At 43.8% G+C, this 21,368-nt stretch overlaps 1 long non-coding RNA gene across 2 annotated transcripts in view; it reads left to right on the forward strand.

The window, feature by feature from the left end:
* The first annotated feature begins 757 nt into the window (after nt 1–757).
* Nucleotides 758–21,368, forward strand: part of LOC130680922 (uncharacterized) — a 28,548-nt gene continuing 7,937 nt past the window's right edge. The window contains exons 1-3 of one of the 2 annotated variants that reach the window (XR_008993956.1): nt 758–2,047; nt 2,266–2,387; nt 20,537–20,712. This is a non-coding gene — a long non-coding RNA (uncharacterized LOC130680922). Of the gene's footprint in view, nt 2,048–2,265; nt 2,388–20,536; nt 20,713–21,368 lie in introns of those variants that run through there. The other variant, XR_008993957.1, reaches the window with a different exon arrangement.

Here is a 21,368-nt window from a genome sequence, read left to right on the forward strand (position 1 = left end):
ATGAAAAACCAAGACATATGAAAAATGGTCCATGTAAGAGCCTATATTAGGAATATGTTCAGAAAGAGATTAAAGTAATTGCATCCAGGGGTATGCGGGTTATGAGAGACCAGGCCTGCATTCCTATTTAGACCCAGTCTCAGAATGCATTTCTTTATTTGATATGAAATTATAGAAGCAAGGAGTTTGCCTGAATAATGGATGTAGTGATAACTGAAAGGGAAAACAGCAGGAACCAAAGAGAACTGGTTTAGTGAGGGTGAAGGTGGTGACTGCGGGGTGTGTACGAAGCCACACATTTTGATTCATTGTTTTCACTGATGAGAACATTTCACTGTGGTCCATGGACTTACTTACGGAGGTAGTTAATGTTAGAGTGGGTTTTGTTTTTCATTGTTTTTTGTTTTGTGTTGTAGCAATGTGGAATAAAGCAGAGATCCCCTAGGAATAAGGGAAGGAATCACTAGGAGAAATACTTTTGAGACTATCAAAGAAATATTTGTTTTGAATATCCAGGTTCTAGAAATCTGGAGTCAAGAGGGAGCAAAATCATTGACCAAAGAAAAAAAACATCTTTCTCATTATTGAAACTTTTTTGAAAGAAGCACCTCTACTTTTCCTTATTATAGAAATTCCTGCTCAAGTAGAATATCTGGAAAACATAGAAAAGATAGAAGAAAATAAAAACCACCCACCATGCACAACATCAAGATAAAATAAACAGTTAGAATTTTTTGTTTATAATAATTTCATATCAAATAAAATGTTGATTTCTATGTAATGGCTGCTACTGTGAATATACAGTTATGTATCATGCTTTGTACTTATGGTGAAATTTTTCCACATATCATTGAAACTTGCTGAAATTTTATTTTTAAAAAATAGTTGGACATCAGCTTGCAGAGAATGGCTTCCACACGTCAGAAAGACCAGCTTCCCTGTGCAAACAGGGCTTGAAGGAAGTGTGCACCCACCTGCTAAGTGCAGAAGGCCTTCCCTGGCATCACATTCTGACAAATGGTTGGGTGGTTTTGAAGAGAGGAGTCTTGTGGGTTCTAACCCAGTGCTGATTTCTAATCTTATTTCTGCCGTAAACTGAATGCCATTGTTTCCCCTCTCTGAACCCCAGCCCTTCATCTTCCATTTGAATATTGCCAGGTACTTTCAACTCTAGAATATTATGTCTCTAGACTTAGTATCTTAGTGACCCTGGAATATACATTCATTTTTATTAGTAGTAATACTATGTTTTCATTCTTTCAATGCCTTTTCATTATGTTGTTGCTATATTCCAGACACCGACATGTTTTCCCAAGTAATGTTTACAATCACCGTGAGAAACAGGTGCTGCTAGTATCTTCATGTTGTAGGCAAGGTGAGTGAAGCTCAGAGGGGTGAAGGACTGAGGGTGGGTGTGCGGCCTGCACTTCCACTCTGCCTATGAGAAGGACCCTGAAAACAGACTGCTTCCTACCTACTGAGCGGTCATTACCCAGAGCTGGACCCTCCTGCTGGCAGTCTACCAGCCTGGTGTGCTGGCCACCCAGTTACTCACTCGTTGGCTCACTGGTCATGGTAGACAGAATAAGGTGTCCATGTCTTAATCCTCAGAACTCATGAATACATTATGTGGCAAAGGGAAATTACAGTTGCAGGTGGAATTAAGGTTGCAATCAGCAACCCTTAAAATAGGCATGTGGATGAAATGAAGGTTCCTGTGGCCGGGATTCTCACCTGGCCGGGGTCGGCTAGCTCACCACACACAGGTGGGCAATGAATTTTTATTGACTCTATATAAAGAGCCCTGCCCAGTGCTCTGGGTGGCACAGTGGCAGGGCTGCTGCAGGGCTGCAGGAGAGCAGAGCAGAGGCTGGAGTGGTGGCAGCACTGAGGACAGAGCCAGAGGATGGCTGTGCAGGCAGAGAGGCCCAGAGAATGGCTGTGAAGACAGAGAGGCCCAGAGGCAGAGACCGGCTTGCTGCATGCAGACTTGCTCTGAGTGGATGGGATTTTAGTGATTGACCTGCCACCGTGGGAACACAGTTGGGTATAAACCTTTTCACCCCAAGAACATTTTACTGTCATTTCTTTGGTCTCATTGAATGCATAGTGAACTTGCCCAGGGCTGAAACCCATTGGCAAGACAAGGCATGTATGGAGGTCCAGTATAATCACAAGGGTCTTTAAAAGTGGAAGCAGGTGAAGAAGAGTCAGTTTAGAGGGACATGCTGTGGAGAGACTCAACCAGCCGCTCTGGCCTTGCAGATGAAGGGGGCGAGAGCCAGGAAGTGCAGGTGGCCTCCAGAAGCTGAAAAGGCGAGGCAACAGAGTCCCAAGGAAGAAGGACAGCACCCCCCGCATCCCCCCAACATCTTGATCGTAGCCAGGTGAGTCTGTCGCCAATCATCCGACCTCCAGATGGTAAGATAATAAATCTGTGTTGTTTTATGCCACTAAGTTTATGGTGATTTCTTGTGGCAGCACAGGAAACTAATACATAGGGTGTGCGCCGGCAGAATTCTCAGAACCCGGAGTGTTGGGGTGCGCTGCCCAGAGGCTCTGCGCCGCTGCAGGTGGGGCAGCAGGGGATTCTAACAGGTGGGACCATTTGGAGCAGGTCGGCAGCAGCCCCAAGGTTCTGTGTAGTTGCCCGATTTAGAACCAGATCTGGCCAGGCGTCGGGGCTCTGGTTGGGACCAGCCTCTAGAAAATGATTGTGCCGGGTCTCCAAAGAAGAATTAGGCAGATTTGAAGGGAAGTAGAATAATGGGGTCCAGAGCTGTGAGATCTAGAACAGTGTTGTCCAGTAGAAACATAACAGTCTATGCAAGTTGGTTTTCAGTCTTCAGAGCATATGTCTTGCACTTTTTCTCTGTCTTCCAAAGTTCAAACTTCTAAAAAAGAAAAGAGTCAGTTTAAGTGTCACTCAAGAAACATTTATTAATTGTTAGTGTGGTTGTTCACCTCAAGTTTTATTTGAGCATTTATTTAACCATATCTTTTTCAAAGACATGTTAGAATGGGTCACAGATAAGGCCCAAAATATAATGCATTCATGGGAATTGTTAAACCTTCTGGTGTTTTGTTAGTTATATATAAAATTTTAGAAGGACTTTTTCAAATGGGAATTGTTTTGGTGTGTTGGCTGGGGGAAAATAAGACAATTGAAATACACATTGTTTGTTTCAAGATGATGGAAACAGAAAACAATTCTCGACAATAAAACATCACCCAAAGGCAAGAATCCAAAAGAACAATAGTGGCTAATAGGCTAACATAATAAATCTAGTCTAAATCCCTTTTGTTACATTTAAACAAAAAGGCAATAATTCTATTTCATAAGATTATCCCTGGGAGTTACACATGAAGATTTTTCTTTTCTAGACAGTATCTGGATTTTCCTCTTCTGTCATCTATTTTTGAAACAATGTAATATCTGGTAACATCTACTTGATCTGCACAATCTGTATTTCATACTCAGAGCAGAACATGTGGCAGTATATAAGAACACAGTGCCACTGTTGTTAAGGATTCTTTTATTTATTGACTGTACTTATAACTTTCTACTTTCCACAAAAGAACAAAATCCAATAAAATTAAAATAAGAAGTTGGGGTAAGGAAAGGAAAGGAAATTGAGAAAGGATTCTATATAACTCCATGGATTAATATATTTCCTGTGACTGATCTTCCATCTTGGCTCTGAGTGTCCTAGCAGCAAAAGCAAAATGAAAAAGTGGAATTTATGATATATAAGGTTCCCAGTAGCAGAAAGTTAGAAAAAACACAATTTTATTAGGGATTTACTCCACAACTACATAGTTTTTCTTGTATTTTTAGGTCATAAAAAGTACTTTCTTATTGCAACCAAATCTAACAATAAATAACCCATCATTATATTCTAAAGTAATAGTTTTCAAATTCTAGCACACATTGGAAATTCCTGGAGGGCCTATTAAAGTGATATCTGAGTCCCATCTGCAGAGTTTTTGAATCACTGTGACCTGGAAATTTTTATTTCTAACAGATTTCCAGGTGATACTGACACTGTTGGACTGGGACCACACTTTGAGAGCCACTGCACTAGAAGTAATAAATAGATACACTTTAGGGGAGACGTTAAGTAAGTGATGGGAAAATGTCTTTAAAAGAAGTTTCATTGCCATTTTGATACGGACATTTCCTAGGAAAGATCTTCAACAAAAGTTAAGGATGCAATTCTGAAGGGCAATTTTACAAATGCTCAGTTAACAGGATCCAACAATGCCCAACACATTTCTGATGTGCCATCTCATTTCAAGGGTAAGGCTTAAATCCCTAAGGGTTTCTAAAAGGAGGTTACTTTCTCTCCCTAACATGGTCCTAAATGTAGGCTACTTTCTTTAAATATTGTTCTTTTTAAGCTGGGCTTTTGATTGAAGCTCCACTTTTTGACCCCTCATGTTTCTCTTAATTCAAAAGATATATGCATGGTTTCCAAGTCAGTGTTGCTGTCTGTACACGCTTGAGCACAAGACTTCCTTTCCTCTGCCTCCAGAAATCCCATTGAAATGATTATACAAGGAATGAAACCCCATTTGCCTAAGAATGACAGAGGCTGCTCTCAGTGGGTCATGAATATCTAGAGGTGGGAATGAAGGTGGAATCACAGTGGCCCCACTTAAAAATTTTTTTTGTTGTTTTGAAATAATTATATTCGTGGGAAGTTGCAAATAAAAAAACAATGTTCAGGGAGATTCCATACAGGATCAGAGAAAGGAGTTACCCCTCACCCAGTGTCCTCCAGGGGTAACATCTTGCATAACTAGCACAACGTCAAAGCCAGGAAATTGACATTGGTCTAATCCACAGAGTTTATTCAGACTTCACCAGTTTTACATGTATTCTGAGTTTGTATGTAGATGTCTAGCTTTATCATGTGTGTATCTTCAGGTAACGACTACCACAATCAAGACGCAGGTGTATACATTATCACAAAGATCTTCCTTGTGCTACCTTTTGTAATCACACCCATGTCATGCTACCCCCTCCATCCCTGGCATCTGCTTATCTGTTCTCTATGTCTGTAATTTTGTCATGGAATCATACAGTATGTACACATGGCTGGGGATTTTCTGCTTAGCGTAATTCCCTGAGATCTCTGATTGGTTTCTGGCATCAGTAGTTTATTCCTTTTCTGTGCTGTGTAATATTCCATGACACAGATGTACCATAAGTTTATCATTTACCTATCAAAGGAGAGTTGGAGGAAGGGGCCCAGAGCACACCTAAGACAAGACAGTAACAGTCGGGTTAAATTTGGGACTTGTTCTTCCCTGGAGCGTCAGCGACATCCCTGGCTTGGGCTCACTAGGTTACAGAGGAAGAAGGGGTTGGAGGAGGAGCAGGAATCAGGGTGAGCACTGAAAGACCTTTATAGAGATTTGGTCTGGGTGTTAGTTCCCCTGAGTAAAGCATGTGATGATCTCCCAGTGGCTGGGAGTTCCCCAAAGAGAGAGCAGAGACCAAGGAAAGAGGAAGTGATCAAAGAAGTAATAGAAAACCATTTTCTAGTGCTGAGTAAAGACACCAGGTAAAAAGCAGGGTGAAAGAATAAAGACCTATAACTAGATACAATCCAGTTACATTTTAAAGCACTAAGGAGAAAGAGACTATTAAAATATTAGGAGAAATTGGGTGAGGTATATGGAAAGTCAGTTTTTGCAATTTTTCTTTAAGTCTGAATTAGTTTAAAATGAGTAATTCCAAAAAATTTCCAGTTGGTTTCCAATTTTCTCTTTATTACAGTTAACTCCATGGAGTACAACCTTGGTAGGTTAGGTCTTGATAGCAGACAGTTTGGTTATGGGTGTTTTAACCTTTATTAATCTGATGCCACTTTGTTACGCATGCCTCCGCTGACTGAGGAATTAGTGCCCAAAACCTGCTCCTTCCTTCACTGTCCCCTTAGTTGCATGGAAAGGCATCATAGTGATTATCTAGGCGGAGATGTTTATTTTATAGAGGAAGAAGCCAAGTTCCACAAAGTACAAGTTAATAATCCAAGGTCACAGAGTCAGGAAGTCTGATTCTCAAATGATGGGCATTTCACACAGTACCTGAGTCACAACAAGCCCATGGGGTGCTTGCATTTTGTTTGAATCACACCTCTGTTAATCACGTGATAGTGCTTAAATCCATGAAGTCTTCCTGATTTTTTTCTGTGCTCTCTCGATATTTTTTTGTGCTCTGAATGCCCTTGTAGTTTTCCTGAGCATTAGAGTTATTAATGTGCATTGCAATATAGTGAAGGATAACTTCTCATGTTGCATAGCACAACTGCACAGAGCAAATATTACAGTGCCTTATACTTCATTGGATTTGAATTAATGTTAATTCATCCAGCAGGTATTTAATGAGTGCCTACTGTGTACCAGGTGCTAATTAAGGGGGTATACATTGAGCAAGATAAAGTCTTTGCCTTCACGGAGAGACAGACAATGAACTAAAAAAGATACTATCAGACAGGTAGAAATGCACAGAGAAAATTAAATTTGAGCAGAAGGTGATTAGCTCGCTATTTTAGATAGGGCAGGCGAGCAAGACACGCCATATCCGGCAAGAAAATCTGTGGTTGTCTTATCACCTGTGGGCCCCCTTTGCCATGAAGATTCAGAAATGTGTAATCATTTCTCATTACTTTAGCCCTTTTAGCACTCCCTTTGGGAAAGGTAATTGGACTTGGAGTATTCCAAGACCTCTTTCAGGGCTGGAGACCCAGGACAGGAGACACTGCAGAGCAGCAGTGAGTCTTCCGGGAAACATTAGGGGCTCCTGGGAGGACTCGGGTTCTCAGATAGAAAATTACCATTCTCAGGAAAGCGTCTCCATAAACTTGTTCCTTCACTCCCACTGTGGCACAGTGTGTGGGTTTGTGCATTTAGACGTTAACTGTGTGTCAAAGGTGGGGCCTGAAGGTGGTTCACTGATTCCTATCATTTCTGGCTCAGTTTTCACCCCACGACCTTGGCTGATAAGGTCATGGAAAGAGAAGTGGTGGAAAGGAAGGAGGCAAAAGGCAGCTCGGCAGGTGCTTGGGCTTTGCGGCTTGGTTTTCATTGTTTCAAAAAATGAGACACAGGTATTCGTATCTTTCCATTCCCTTCCCTCTCCTTAGCCTGCTGATGTCTTTCCTCCCCATTGCATGTTGTTACTTGGGAGATGCTCTAAGACGTCAGCCAGCATCCCAGTTGAGTTTCCAGATGTCACCAGCCCCAACGGCCATCAGCAAAGGCATGAAAGACCAGCAGAACCACCACCCTAGCCAAGCCAAGCCAACCCACAGAATCCTGAGAAAGACTACAGGAGCCGTTTCAAGCCACTCAGTTTTGGAGTGACTTGTTACGTAGCCATGGGTTACCAGAATAGGCTATAAACTTCGTTTTCCCACTCCATGAGCCACTGAGATGGAATTGTGCTTTGCAGTGTTGTTCTGAAAACAACAGCAAAAGTGGTACCAGTGCTTTGTGCTGGATGTCAGCTGGCGCCAGAAAGCCACAGGGCAGCCTGCAGAGGGGAGGACGCAAGGACTGCCCTTTGCCACGAGCAGGATACTCCGATGGATGTTGAAGCTAAAGCCAGTTCCAGGACGGCGTATTTAGACAGCTAAGAAGTGTTGTCTGGTTTGAGGAGCACCTGGGGAGAGGTGCTGGACAGTGGGGCAAGACTGCTTCTGCTAGAGGAAGGGTGGGGGGCAGGATAGAATCCTAGACACCATAATTAGAGGATATTGTTCCGGAAATCAGTATACCCAAATAGAGGCTAAAGATAGTTGAGCACTCTTTGCTGAGCCCAGCTGCTATCAGGGCATTTGGCTCATAGCCTGGGACACCCCCAGCCCCCATTTTCATGCTTTTTCTCTCTTCAATGTTAGATTCCTTCAGTGCAGCAGCTATGCATTCTTCTTGTTTCCTTTAAATCCAAGCTGAATCATGCCTTTTTTGATGGAGCCCTGAGGTTTCAAGGTTGTTATGGGATCTAATTAACTGGGAGTTGCTAGCAATGTGATCCTCCGCACAGAGAAAATAGCCACCACATAACACATAACCACAGCTTTAACGAGCTATCACATGGATGATGAAACAATCTGAGGTGGTTGGGGGCATCACTCACCTCCACAGGAAAGCATGAGGCACGAGTTTCTATTTCCTCAAGTATTATCTCACTTTGTTCTCATAATAACATCACAGGCCAACAGAGAGAGTAGAAGTCACCCTCCCTCTTTCTCTACCCACCCGCTTACCAGCTTCCCCCGGTGTGTCTGGGTCTGTGTGCGCACACGCCTTCATTCACTCCATCCATATGTGTGCAGTGTGCTCTCATTCATATGTATGCAACATACAGGTTGGTGACTTGTCCAGCTCTCCTTTCTGGGCTCTGTGTGTCCATCCCCGCCAACTGCTGTGGATTTCATTGCTAATGGCTCATGGCTGGCCTCCTCCCCAGAATTATCACCACCTAAGAATGGCCTCTTTACCCAGGAGAAATCACTGTTTCCCTCGTGGATACAGCCCAGTGCCTAATAAGGGGTTTTAAAAAAAAACACTGACCCTCTTGTCTCAAGGTGGGGACTATTCTGACATACAAATCTGTGTGTTGTATTCCTGTTCTGTTTATTCTTTGGTCATGAGTCAGGCTAAGGCTAGATTTTCCCTGGACCGGATTCTTGTTCAACACTTTCCCCTTTTCTCACTTGCTTCTCCTCCCTGACCAGTGTGTCTCAAAGAGAACCCCTCAGTTAATCCCATGCCTCTGACACCCTGTCTCAGGCTTTGCTTCTAGATAACCTGATCTTTACACACACACACACACATACACTCTCTCACTCATGCACACACCCACACCCACAATACACATGTCTACACACCATGACTGTTTTGCAGATAATAAAATTGAAGCCACTGAAGGTAAAAATGACCTGACCAAGTTCACACATTGCGCTAATGTCAAAACTACGACTAGGAACCTTTTATTCTGAAGTCAAATCTTGCCTTTGTTTCAAACTAGATTGGCGGTAGCATCCAACAGTCATCATTCATTGACCCGTGGCTTTTTGGAGTTGATTGTGTATAGGGAACCATAGTTGAGTTTTTCAGCTCTGCCAGGTGTGTTTTAAGTAAAGAAATCTTTCTCTGGTGGCTTCAGTGGGGAAGTGAATATAGGTAACCTACCCAAATGATGGGTCATAGTTTTAAGTAAACTTTGCTCTGCGGAGTGAAGTGAGAAATGTGCTGGCAAAGAGAGATGCTATCTGTCCCCAAGGTCAGACATCTCTCAACCTGCGATGCATGGACATTGTGGAATGGGGCTGTCGGAAATTTTACACATTCATAAATATTGATAGGCTGACAAAGAATTTTAATTTTGAGATGTCTGACTCTGATTACTTCTGAAACATAAACACCTTTTAATTCTCCCCGCAGGCCAAAGATCAAGCTTTGGCTGTCACCTTTCAGATAAGGCCCCTGACTGTTCGATGTAATCCGGATTTGTCCACATTTCTGCCCAGGGAAGCTGACCACTCAGCTGTCAGAGGAAGGAGATGCTGGCTCTTGCCTGGGGGCTCCTTGTTCATTCTGCTGTGTTATCCTCAGCCCAACCCTGGGGGGCGTGTGTGCTCTGCCCAGGAGTCTCCCACCTGGGTTGGGGTAGGTGGGGTTCTCCCGAGGAACCCTTCCCTGTCCTTTTTTGGATGAATTCTAATATTCATTTCTTTTTTTTTCACTGAAATTTTTTTTATTGTATTGTGATAAGAGCACTTAACATGAGAACTACCTTTGACAGATTTACACAGTAGTAGAATATGCTCAGCCACAGGCGCAGTGTTGAACAATAGACCTCTAGAACTTGGTCACCTTGCATTACTGAAGCTTTAAAGAGCCCCGTTCTGCTCTTTGCTTCTATGAGTTTGTCTACGTTAGACGCCTCATATAAGAGGACTCATGTTTGTCAAAACAAAACAGAAGACAAGCACCGGTGAGGATTCGGACCAATTGGAGCCCTTGTGCACTGTGGATGCACATGCGAAGGGCTGCAGCTGCTGAGGAATACAACACGGAGGCGCCTCAAAAAACTTCAGCAGAGCTCTGCTTCTCCAGCACTGCACCCGAGCAGCTTCTCGCTGCGCTTGGAATGAAACGCAGCCTGGTGACTGTGGCCGCTAACCTCGCACAGCGTCTCTCTCTCTTCTCTGTTTCATCACGCGTTCTCCTTGCCCACTGCTCCAGCCCCCCGAGGTCTTTGCTCCCCTAACACCCAATCCGCTTCCTGTTTGGGGTCTTCCTGGGATGCCCCGCCCCCTAGATCTGTTCTTACTCGTAAATGAAAGCTCGCCTCCTCCCAGAGGCCTTTCCTGACCGTTATTGTTAGTCTGCGTCAGAGTGTCTGCTTCCCATTTTCCTGCAGGCGTTTTATCATAAAATGCAGATACTTATCCGCTTCTTTGGTTGTCATGGAAGTAAGGACCATGTCTGTCTCGTTTCCACCGTGTGTTTTCCCTTTCCTGCTTACTTTTGGGTTATTTGAACATTTAAAATAAATTATGTACCTTTTTTCCCCCACTCTTTTTTAAGCCTCTTATCTCTTTTGTCTTTGTCAAGTTTTTAGGAGTTCTAATATGTACTACATACATATTTAGCTTTCGACTATCTACTAAAAATCAACATTTTACCATCTACATGTATTGAAAACCCCAGGAGACAATGTTTTAGTTTTTCTTTCAACCTTCAAATGTACTTTAAGGGACTCAAGAGAAGAATGGCCTATTATATTTATTCTTTCCTTTGATCATTTTTCATTACAGGTATTCCAAATTTCTATTGGATATCATTTCCCTTGTCTCTGAAGAAATTCCTTTAGCAACTTGGTTAGAGCAGGTCTGTTCTAAACGATTTTTTGTAATTTTTCTTCATCTGAGAATGTCTTTATTTCACCTTTATTTCTGAAGGCTATTTTTGCTGGATATGGAATTTGTATTGATAATTCTCCAATTTCAAAACCTTAAAGATATTTTGCCACTTCTCTATGGTTCTGTGGTTTCTAATTAGAAATCTGAAGTCATTTCAGTTTTTTTCTTTTCTAGATAATTCATTTATTCTTTGTCTTTAGTTCTTAACGGTTTGATTCTGCTAGGTCTTGGTGTAGATTTATTTTGACTTATACTTTTTGGAATTTACTCTGCCTCTTGAATCTGCAAGTTGTGTCTTTCACCAAATTTGGGACGTTTTCAACCATTATTCTTTTAAATATTTTCCAGTACTATACTTTTCTCTTTTTTTTTTTTTTCTGGGATTCTGGTCACATGAATGTTAAAACTTTTGTCAATCTACATAGGTCACAGATGCCCTGTTTCAATTTTTTTTCAATCTTTTTCTCCATTATCAGATTGGATAATTTCTGTTGCTCTATCCTTAAGTTCACTGAATCTTTCTCCTGCCACCTTCATTCTGCTAGTAAGTTTATCCAATGAATCTTTATTTCAGTTGTGCTTTTAAGTTCTAAAATTACTTGATTCTTCTTTGCATCTCTTATTTCTTTGCTGAGGCTTCCTATATTTCCCTTGGTTTCAAAGTGCTTATAGTTGCTTGTTCAAGCATTTTTATACTAGCTTTTAAAAAGCCTTTTTCAGACAATTTCAACATTTGTATTAGCTCAGTGTTGGTGTCTGTCAATGTTTTTTTTTTCCCATTTGAGTTCAGATTTTGCTGATTTTTTAACATGCTAAGTAATTTGGGATGGTATCCTGAAACCTTCTTAATGTTATGTTGAGAGACTCCAGGTCTTTTCTAAAATCCTTGGCGAGTGTTGATGTTTTTCATTTAGTGGTCAGTTGACCTGTTTGTGGTCAGGCCCAAGTCCTATCGCACATTCTGTGGGCCGGGATTCTAGTGTTCTTCCGTCTTCAAGCCTTGTCAGGGCTGCCATTGGGATCTGCCCTGCCTGTGCGCCACCTAGTGGTCAATCTGGGCCAGGCAGGTGGTGTGTTCATTGATCCCTGGCACGCTGAAGAGGATCAGATGGTACCTGCCCTGTCGGGGGGTGAGTGTGAGTTCATAAACACACGTATGGTCCTCCTTTTGGTCCTCTGACTAGAAAACTGAGGATTAGTCACTTCGGTCGTCTGTGTCAAAGGGCAGTGGTAGGAGAATCAGAGAAAAATGAAGGTTCTCTCCACTCTCTTGGGTTTGTGACGCCATCAAATTGACAGAAGCATTCTTCTCCCCCGGAGTTTTGGCTCTGTGGGCTCCTGTTACTGGTCAGTGGCGCCACCCTTACAACATTGATATTGGATGTGAGAATACAGAGAAAAGAAAGAGAAAACAAAATGGGAAATTTCCATGCTCTTTCTGAGTTAGAAGTTCACTTTTCAGGGCCTCGGGCCAGAAGGAGGTGGCTTCTCCTGCAGCTTTGTCTGCTCTGCTCTGGTGCCCACGGCAGGTCTAGAGGGCTGAGTTCAAGCCAAGGTATACGGGAGGGGAAAACCGTGGGAAACCCACCACCGGTTCAGCTGTACTTCAAGTTCTGACCTTCTTCCCCAGTGTGTGTGCCCAGCATTTACTTTTCAGAGTCCTCAAAGGGCTGCTTCATGCATTATGTCCCTGTTTTCTCGCTATCGCCAATGGGAGAGGCAGGGTGTGGTGTGTTTCTCCCATCTTATCTGGACCAGAAATCCTTAGTTTTTCATTTAGGCAGGATACACAACCTTCTGGTGTTATTTATTGGTTGTTCATCAATCCAGAGAGCTGCCCTACTTTGTCCTTGAGGAGTGGAAGGAAATGGAGTCCCCTAAAAAGACCTCTGGTCTTGGAAGCTGTGAGACCTGAGTTCTCATTTTAGGGCTTCTGTGGGATAGTCATGTCACCCCAGACAAGTTAACACGTTTGGGTCCATGTGTAAAATGTGAACACTGTCATATTCTCTCTGAGACTTGTCCCCCAGCCAGGGTCATTGTGATGATCAGATAAGGTAATGGACGTGATGACACTTTGAAAAGCACCAAGTGGTATATGGGGAGAATGAAATGTTCCCCTGTGACCTGTGGAAAGTGAAGAGAAGTGTTGTAGAGAGTAGGGCTGCTGGCAGCCCCACAGGATGGAGGATCAAGCCACTTGTTTTTGCTGTCAGGCTGCCTCACCAGGACCCTTGTCCACCTGTGCACGCTCTGTAGCATCGTTCCCAGGCTGCCGTCCTTCCTTCTTGAACTTCCATCCTTGCTCAGATTTCTATGCAGCATAAGAAGCATTGTTAGTGATTAAAAGCTAACAGACTAGAAATCAGAAGTGTGGTAGGATGTAATAAGGATAGAACAATTCTATCTAAATGGCCTACTTGTGCATGAATTGGAACAATGCTGACTCTCATAGATGGATAGTCTTAGATGATATACAAAACTCTCAGACTATATGCAAGACTAAAAAATTAAGAGAACAGCTAGCGTTCCCAATTTCCATGTACATATTGGGAGTGTATATTGTTACTCTCAAAAGTATCCTTTGAATTATCAATATTAAATCTAAGACAACTCTAATAAGAAAAAGTAAGGGAGTAGCTGTGTAAAGCCTGGCATGTATAGACCATGGAATATGGTATGATTAATCTTAAATAAATTTGTTATATCCACATTATTAAAAACTCAATGTAGTTTAGCAATCAGCTTTCTGCTAAGTTTTGCAACTTTGCCAAGGTCACAGATTGTTGTACCTGATGGTGCTGATGTAGGAAATTACTTAAAAGAAATCTGGAAGAAACAGTTCTTTTTTTTTCACAGAAGTTATGCCACTCCTTTGTCCCCATTCATATGTGACATCAGTAAGGAAAGTAACAAATTTGTACCATACCCATGTTTCAGCACTCTGAGGCTTGGGCTATAAGAGTGACACTTCATATTGCTTTTATTGCTGTTATTTCTGTACAGTTATTTTCAAAGTTTTTTACTTTGAAGTTACTTTCTGTCTTCAATGTATTCTTTTTTCTTTCTGGAACATACAGGTCATGGAAATAACTGTAACAGAATAAATTCAATGATAATAATAACCCCTGCTCGTTACTAAATGCTGACATTATGCTCAATGCTGGGCCAAATGCCTTGGCAGGTGTGGCCGGTAGCAAGTGCCAAAAATAACAGTTTCAATTTTTGCATGGACTGGATAATGTCACTTCTTCCCCCAATGCAGCCCATCACATCTAGACCCCTTCTGGAGGCAACAGTCCAGCAGGACTTGAGGCACATTGCAGAAGGCAGCCTTTTGCTTTCATTGCCCACTGAAGTTTCCAGTGAAAATTAAAGATTAACAATGCAAGTATCTAAAAGTCAGTAAAAAGAAAAGGCCAAGACTCAAACATTTGTCAGCAGTGCAAAGCTTTGGACTGAGCAAACAGCTATGGACAGGGAAAGCTGATTCCAACACAGTAAAAACCAAGGGCTAACCTTCCATGGTGCATCTGGGCTGAGCTTCCAGCACATGATGAATGACTACCTTGTGCCGGCAGGTCACTGGGGAGTGCCTGGGTCTTTCATGTGTGGCTGGGACAGCTGTGGGTAATCAGCACCTGTGGATGACCCAGCTGAGAGAAACACCCAGAAGGAAGGCAGCCGCAGCTCCGGAGGAGTCAGAAGAGAGATGAGTATCACGAACCAGTTCACTCCTGGATGACATCTTTGTGGGATTTTCAACTCAACAGAATCAGCTCTTTGGCTTTTGATGTCTCCTTGAAATGAGGTCATTTTGTGTCCGATTTGCTATTTACATGAGGGCAATTAGTGGTCACTGTCCATCTTCGTGTCATCAAGCCACACGAGATGGACATGGCTGACACTGCCTCGTCCCTTTAGGAAGAGGCTCAGAGAAGCTCAGTAAGTTGTCCAAGGTGGCAGAGCTGGTAACTGGCCGAGCTGGGCCTTGAACCCAGTTCTGTCCAGTTCCAAAGCTTGTCATGTGATTGGAAGTGAACCATAGCTTTTGATGAATATAATAGTTACTGCTTTCTTATATTAAAAGCTATTGCATTTTTTACTTAGGGGAGACTTTGGGGGAAGGGTAGGGTGTGTCTCTTTACTCTGAGACCCCAAAAAGGGCCCCATGCTAGCCTCTGTTGCCCTTCCACTTTTGGCCCAATATCTCCAATTGGATCAGAAACCAGTGGAATAAGTTTCCCCCCATTGTTTAGAGAGGGAAACGCCTGCTGAACTCTGACAACAGTATCAACGACTGCCAGAGACCCTCAATTTCTTCTCTCCAGAGTCCTCTGTAAGTTTCCACTGAAAACTGTCTCCTCATCAATATTAATAATCCCTTGACGTCGTGCACACTTTGTATCGGTCAGAATGCTTTCATATGTATGAAATTTGCCTTCATATATGTATATGCCTTCATTTCATCCTTAAAATCACCACTGGGAGCTGTCTGCTTACCAAGCACCGTGTCACGTGTGGCAGACGTCAGGAGACTGAGAGCAACCACCCTGCCCTCCAGGGCGCAGTCTCCTCCCTACCCTGATCTCCAGAGGTGGCCGGAGGCCGCTGCCCTTTGGTACTCGGCCTCCGTTGCCTGGAGACACTTTCTTCCCTCACCTTCTACCCCTTCCGGTCACCCCTTCTCCTCTCTCAGTGCTCTTGGATTTACGTTCCCTTAACCTTTACCTGCTCATGTTCATCCTGGGCTTTCGCTCCTGCTCCATCTCTTCCTGGTCTGCCTTTCTGCCACTTTTTGGCCTGTCCAAACTAGACCCGTCCTTTCCACTCCAAGGAAGAGTCTCCTCTCCCCCATGACAGTGATGCAAGGATTGAATATTCTGGAATCCTCTTTTCTTCTCTAAACTTTTATTGCATTTGTTGTCAACGTCTTATATTTGGTACTTGGAATCTAATGCTATTAGACATAAGCACATTTTTTCCTCTGTCTATAGTTGGTTTTATGGCATGTCTATAAACGTGGAAAGGGAAAGCCCATTGATAAGTGCTCCAAGTCAAGATATTAAAATATTGTTCAACATGCACAGTATTTGCGGGAAAGAACACTTGGAATAATGCAGAGACTTGCAACAGATTTAACACCAAAATGTGTATTGTTTAGCCAGCAAAATGTTGGTATACACACTTAAATTGTTCCTAAAAATCACTTGCCAATATCAAGATAGTGGGAGATTTGACATAGCATCCAGACCTCTGGCTGCCGTTGAAGGATCGGAAGTTCCGATGGCACTTAGCCGATGGTCACCGTGCAGAAAGTAAGCCGAGGGTGAGATGCAATTGCCCTGAGACTCAGGCCTCCTACTCCCCACTCCGTGCCCCCACCCCGACCCCCTGTGTCCTCAGTAGGGAGGTGGTGAGGGCCGGTCGCCATTCTTCATTATGATCACCCTGAATATTTCTCACAACAATGTTAAAAGGCAAGTGAAGCATTCGTTAACTCTGACTCTGTCTGATGAAAGAGAAATTAGCCTGAAAAGGACTATGCATTTGGGGAAAAATGAGATGGAGAATTATTGTTATTATTATTACTATTATTATTATTTTGGCAGATGCAGACAATATAATTGTGGGTTTAATAACCAGGTGTCTGTGTAGAAGCAAGAACAAGCACAAGTTGCCATCACGGAATAAACCCGTCCCACTGTGCTCAGCCAGCGGGCCCCTGCAGGCGCCTGAGGCGGGGAGGAAGGCCTGAAGGTCACACTGGTGTGTGACCCTGAATGGGTCACGTCTTCTCTCATTCCTTCTCCTGGAATAATGTCTGCAGGGCAGCGACACACTGACCGGCAGTCAGATGCGTGAGGATGGGGTTTTGTCTGTTCCGTGTGATTCTCATGCCTAGAACAGTGTACTTATTACACATGCATGGGGCTTTGTAAACACGGGATGCATGAATGCCATTTAAGAAGCACATAGCATAAAACTTGGCTCATAGGAGGCCATTAGCAAATCTCAACATGTTTCTAGGAGTTAATCATACTTGACGTGAAGGGCAGAGCTGGTCTTTTCTTCCTAGCACCTAGGCCTGCCACACACTAGGTGATTCACACTCATTTTTGAATGAATAGATAATGTCTAAAAAACTCCAGCATTCAGCAATCTTTCTTAAACAGTGTGGCATCCATTTCATTGGCTGCTATTTTGATTTGGCCTTTTTTTTATTCTCCCAGGGTTGGAAGGGTTGCTCCAATCAATGCTCAGTATGGTATAGGTCTGTTTCCTTTAGTTCTGAGAGATGGCTGGTGGAGGGTGGTATCATCTTAAAAATGCTCATTTTACTTTTTGAAGGTCTTTTTCTTTTTCCCAGCTGCCCTTGACTTCCTCCTACAATATACCAACTGGCAGATGTGGTATAGATAAGGTGTAGCTGTCATAGGCATCTTTGAAATGAAGGCCCAGAGTGGGCCAGTTAACCCACCGAGCCTTAGGCTTTATTATTATAACCGAGCCCCAGTGTTGTTTCCCTGGAAAGTCAGACTTGAGCAGTGCGGTCAGGCCAGCCATTATTTGGCAATCTTGGCTACTCTCTGGGTGTCCTTTCTTACTCAACATTAATAAGTGGACTTTAAAATAAAGGTTTCATTACCATGTTTGTGAAAGGGGGAAAACATGAGTCAAGATCTGCCTGAACATCTCATGCTTAATACTAAGTGTGCATTAACGTTCAGAGCCCCCAGAGGCTCTGTAGTTACCTTCCCAATGCTCTCCAGCTCCTCTGTGCTTGGACTTTGATCTCCAGCATTTGGGGCTCGAAGGTGGCTAGTGGGATGAGGTGTGTGGGGTGCCAGGCTTTGTGCTGGGAAGTTTCACACATGCTGACTTGTTCACTCACACCAGTTGCTGGCCTCACGATGACTTGCGATAACTTTCTCCAAAACCACTTTGAGTTCCCCTTTGCACTTTGGTTGCAGCTCAGTTTTATTATCTCCCAGGAAAATGCATTCCAGACACTCACGGTTTGTGAAGATGGCCTCATAGGAATGTTTAAGCTCTTAAAGACGAGTAGTTACTCAATTGTTTTTATATATTATTCTCAAAGTAGGTGGTAACCGTGGTGGGGGTGGTTTGCACAATTTGCGTGGCCTGGGATATTCATGAGCCATTAGTTAAATATTTGTGATGAATTTTCTTCCATGCAAGGCTTCCTGGGGTAAAGGGAAAATGGTGTGGACACATAGTAGGTAGTCAATAAATACTTGGTACATATTTCTAGGTAATGTGCTTTTAAAAAAAATTAAAACAATAATTGTATTCCTTGTGGATCATCTGACATATGTAAAAATATAATCACTTATTCAATCAACAACCATTAATGGAACACTTACTATGCTCCCTGCTGTGTTCCAGGCACCGGGAATGTAACAGTGAACAGCAAAGACCGCCTGTCATGGAGTTAACATTCTTACTAGGAGAAACGCAAAACAATTCTAAGTTATGATGTTACCTGCCTTTTTTTAGAAATCTTTTTCTTCATCTAAGTGCTATGAAGGAAAAATAAACCCAAACCAAGTGATTGAGATAGAGACAGGACGACGTAACCCCATACCCCTTAAAGAACTACTGCTAATATTCTGATGCATTTGCATCTGGTGATCTGTCTCTGGATTTCATGCGAGTGAATATATGCTAACATCGGGATTCCATTTTGTTTCATTTTATTTCAATTAATGACCCATGTTAGGCTGTCGAACAAGGTGAGTATGTGAATGCCAGCTTGGGTTTTCATGCTTTCCTAGATCAGAGGAGGCAATGTTCCCAGCCGAGTACCTTCTGCCCTCCCGGCTTCCCCTCATTCCTCAGGCCCACGATCCCAGAAGAAAGCCTGGCCTGGGCCCAGTGCACCTGGGACAGGCAACCTGGGGCGCGGGCGGCTGAGCCGGGCCACACAGACACGCTCTCCCCCACCATCCCTGATCTCCAGACTGTGGTCCTGCCATGGCTGTTTTCAGCTGAAATAGCATGAAAAATGAGTGCTTGTGGTGTTTGCAATATAAATAGTGGAGATGCCACGGGAATTCGAGCACTCAGGGATGTGCTTTCTTTCAGGGCTTTGTATGTCCTGAGAAGACCCTTGAGTTCTGCCCCCTCAGAGGAGGGAGGGGCTGACAGTGTCCCCCAGGCAGAGGGCTCCATCCAGTGCTGCCAGCCCGGGACTTGCCGGGCCACCCAAGCCAAGAGAGTGAACTATGGAGCCATAGTCAGTAGACTTTTCTGTAAAGGGCTAGATCATAAATATTCTGGGCTTTGCAGACCATATGGTCTCTGTCACACCACTGAGCTCTGCTGTCATAGCCCAGGAGCAGCCATGGACAATATGCAAGCAAACGGACATGTCTTTTTTCCAGTAACACTTTACTGATAAAAACAGGTGACATGCCAGATTTGGCCCATGCACTGTAGTTTTCAGTCACCTACTCTGAGCCAAAGGGCGTATGATCCCACCTGGGCCTCACTGCTTACCTGCTGGGATGGTAGGTGGGTGCCCAGCTTTCTCATCTGTTAACTGGGTCCATCAAAGCACCTACCTCATAGTTCTTGTGACTCTAAGGAGGGTAATAGGTGAAGGGCTCCAAATACACAGTCTCCCCTGTGGCACTCGACCAATCCTTGCTGCATCCCGTCTCTCCCTCTGTCCAGAAGGCTCTCACCTCTGGGAAGATTACTCCTTCCAGCCCGAGAAGGCATTTTCCCAGAACTCTGACTCACTCTCTCCCAAGATGCAGGTCTTTCATACCCATACATCTTGTATTTTGTTAAGATTAAGGGCCAATCTGCCACTAAACATTTCCCGGTTTCTCTCTTGCGGGCTGTCTTCCCCTCACTTCTATGCCTCCCTTTTCCCAGCACTTTAGCTGCCCTTTTGAATGGTAGTCATTCTTTTTTATACTCACTCATTCAATCATCAAACATAGGACAGTGTCTGTTCTTCCCCTGACTCAGGGCTGCTTTCAGCATGATCTTCAGTAGCACTTTCACTTAGAAATTAACACTTGTAGATCATTGGCCCGTGGAGCTCAGGGATCATCCTGCTCCATCTGTCCTGGTGCCTCAAAGCCTTGCATTCAGCTTGGCTAAAATATGTGCTGACTAAAGCATTTTATACTGAGTGACAGAGGCCTGAAGACTGTTTCTTACACTCACTATTCTTACCATGGAGCCTTGCACACAGTAGGCATCAAATCAGGACATGCTGGTTGAGTGTTGCCTCTGTATCTTTTACGCAGCCTATAATGGCATTTCTTTGTTTGAGGAACTTGGTTGTCAAATGATATTCGTTCCTTTCACCTTTAGCCTCATGAAAGGACTGGCTTCTGGTGGAGAAGGAGGTTCTGCCCCTGGAACAGCAAGAGCCTGAAGGGGTGCGGGCTGTGGGGCGTGGGGTGGGTGTAGAGCGTGGAGGGCAGGGGAGGTGTGGAGTTCCATCTGGGAGGCCTGTGAAACCAGACAGGATGATAATATACCTGTATATCTAAATTATTCTAATTATATCATGATGAACCCTGTATATCTAAATCATTTACATTTCCCAGGCATGACAGCAGACGCCTGCAATCAGTCTTGGCTGCTCTGCTTCCCTTCCGGCTGACCTGGGAGGTTTTCTGGAATTCAGAGAAGTGCCCCGTGCCTGGCGTCCATGAGCTCTGGGTTCGAATCCCAGCTCTGTGATTTTTGAAAGGTTGCTTTGTCCAGAGGGAATCTCAGTTGTTTTCCCATCTCTCCTATGGGAGTAATAAAACACCCATCTGTTATACATCTGTTGTATAAAAAATTTTTTGAAGCACCACACAAATAGGAAATGAGTTGCATATAAAGTGCCGTGACCTGCATGCAGCAGGATATCAGTAAATGCTGGCCATTTTCCTTTCCCCTGTCCTGTTTACAAGGATTTGAATCCTTCCTTATCCTACCCCTTCAGGAACTGCTCTGGGAGACACTGGCTGTTTAGGAGAAGAAATGATGCTTGGATGAGCTGCTCACCTAGAGTTGCTCAGCCCGGGCGCTGTCGCCATTTGGGTCCAGACCATTCTTTGTTGAGAGGACTGTCCTGTATCTTACAGGGTGTTCAGCAGTATCTCTGGCCTGACCCAGTAGATGCCAGTGGCACCTATCATCCCCATGAGACAGCCACAGATGTCTCAGACATTTCCAGAAGCCCTGTTACAGTCACCACCCCCCTTCCTGTGCCCTGAGAGCAACTGGGCTAGTTACCCAGGTGGCCCTGGCCTGAGTGGGAGGCAGAGCCTGCGATGGGAGTGGCCCTGGAAGCTCTTTCTCCCTCTCAATGGAACTGTGTTCAGTAGGTCCAAGAGCTGCAGGGGGCAGAGGCTGTCCTGCAGTCAGCCTGGCCTGGAGAAGGCAGGG

Source organism: Manis pentadactyla, chromosome 15 (genome assembly GCF_030020395.1).
Source record: "Manis pentadactyla isolate mManPen7 chromosome 15, mManPen7.hap1, whole genome shotgun sequence".
Lineage (NCBI taxonomy): Eukaryota > Metazoa > Chordata > Mammalia > Pholidota > Manidae > Manis > Manis pentadactyla.